This window comes from Stegastes partitus, unplaced genomic scaffold, assembly GCF_000690725.1.
Source record: "Stegastes partitus isolate 25-593 unplaced genomic scaffold, Stegastes_partitus-1.0.2 Scaffold1381, whole genome shotgun sequence".
In the NCBI taxonomy this organism is placed as follows: domain Eukaryota; kingdom Metazoa; phylum Chordata; class Actinopteri; family Pomacentridae; genus Stegastes; species Stegastes partitus.
Window position 1 is genome coordinate 16,753 of NW_007579112.1, and position 2,143 is coordinate 18,895.

The 2,143-nt window shown below is 39.2% G+C and overlaps 1 pseudogene; it reads right to left on the bottom strand.

Annotated features, from left to right (window-relative positions):
• Window positions 1-333: 333 nt before the first annotated feature.
• Window positions 334-2,143, bottom strand: part of LOC103370169 (RLA class II histocompatibility antigen, DP alpha-1 chain-like) — a 15,172-nt pseudogene continuing 13,362 nt past the window's right edge.

The window sequence follows — 2,143 nt, forward strand, 5'->3', positions numbered from 1 at the left end:
TTAGAATGGACAAGAAGCTGAAGAAAACAAGGAGGTCTGATCTTTGTTTCCATGACTGTATATAAACTAACAACAATCAGCTTCCTAAATGTGACTATTTGTTTGTTTCTCTCCTCTATGACAGAAAACTGAACATCAATATCAATGATCTTTTCTCATTAAAGTATAGGATGACTGTAAACGTTCATCATATTCTCTGAATGTTAGGGCTAAATAGATGAGAAAAAATCAAACTCTTACAGACGCTTGTAAGAAAGAAAACCAAAAGACAACAGCTACAGAGAGACACAGAGTTTTGGTGTAAGAAAAAATAAATAAAAGTCCACAGTAAAGTCAGGATACAACTTTCTTTGCAACAGGTTTACAAGTTGTAGTTAATAGTATGTCATGCACTGATTAAAAAACAACGTTGAGAAAATCCTCCTCTGGTGGAACACTTTGGTCTTTTTTGCTCTTTAATTCATCTTTAATTCTCCAATAGACTGGTTGGTGATCACCGGATGGAAATTAGCCTTGTGCTAAATCCGGCATATTTACTACAAACTGAGATTGTATGTACATTAATACGCACTGTCCCGTCGAAATAAACAAATAATCAAATTATATTCTGACAAAGAAGTAAAATCCCCCCAAAACAAACAAACAAGCAAAAAAGATTAAACTAGAGAACCCCAAATGTTGTGTTAATATAGAAATATAGATTTTTTTAAAAGCAGATAATCACATTCACAGAATAAACTACACATCATTCTTTATGTCTGGGGCTTTTGTCCTGCTGCTCTGTGGTAAACAGCCTGCCAGCAGTGGGAGGTCTTAGGTCGGAGGGACTCGAGCAGCAATGATGAAGATGGTGATTCCCAAACAGAGAAAGATGAGTCCCAGAGCCAGACAGACCCACGGAGCGGCAGAACCCGCCGGCTTCCCAGACAGCTCTGTTGGACAGGAGACACTGGTTCAGAAACTGTTCAAACGATCTCAGCAACACTCAGCCAGAAACCTGCAGCTTCATGAACCTTTCAGGAACGTTGTTGTGCTTCACAAAGCAGAGCACTTCAGATGTTCACGCATGCAGACATTTTTTTTATAAGTAGAGATATTTATGACTATATAAGACTGGGATAATAATAAAAAACAATAATAATAAACTGCCCCCTCCCAGGGCTAATGTTAATTGACCACTCCGCTGCTGCACCCTATTTCTAGTAAGAGCCAATGGCCAGCAGTGTATCCTTATAATACCAGTATATAGTGGGAAACAGTTCAGGGGGGTAAAGCTCATTGTACAAGTACAAACATGGGCTGGGCTCCATGGTTCAGTGAAAGAAGAATTTTGGAGTCTTAGTGTGTACTTTATCTGCTCCATCTGATAAATGTCCCATGCTTTTTGAGTCCAGGTGTTGTATGTGGGGGGATCTGGTTTCAGCCATCTAATGGCTTTGCACTTCAATGCTGCTGTAAGTACTACATTTAAAAGGTCTTTCCTGGCCCACCCATCTAGGCCATTAGATATTACTCCCAATAGTGCCACTACAGGGTCTTCTGGAATATTCTGTTGGAAAACCTGACTGAGGGCATCAAAAACATCTCTCCAGAAAGTGCTTCATTTGGGACATAACTAGAATACATGGGTATGATGTGGGATGTGCGTCTCACAGTTTCTCCAGCATAACCTGGGATATTCTGGGTTCATCTTGACTATTATTTCTGGTGTTCTAAACTAAAGAACCTTGTGATTACTTTCCATTTGAATTCCCTCCATGTGTTTGAGTTTGTGGCTCGATGTGTCTCAGTGCAAACCTCCATCCAAGTATCCTGTGAGATGTTAATGTTCACCTTCACCTCCCATCTCTGTTTAATCTGTAGGGAATTATGTGGACTCGTTAACAGAAAGATGTCATACAATTTACCAATTATTTTCTTATTTCACCTTCCCATTTGTATTTCCAATAAACATGTTTCTATGGAAGTGGGTTTTGTAGTTTTTCTCCTATTCCTTGTGTGTTGTTAAGAAGATTCTTAGTTGTAATTATCTGAAAAAATCTTCCTGAGGAGGTCAAAGTCTTCTTTTACCTGTTCAAAGGATTTAAGATTATCACCCTCGAACAACTGGTGCAGATGGACGAGTCTATGATCCGACCACTTT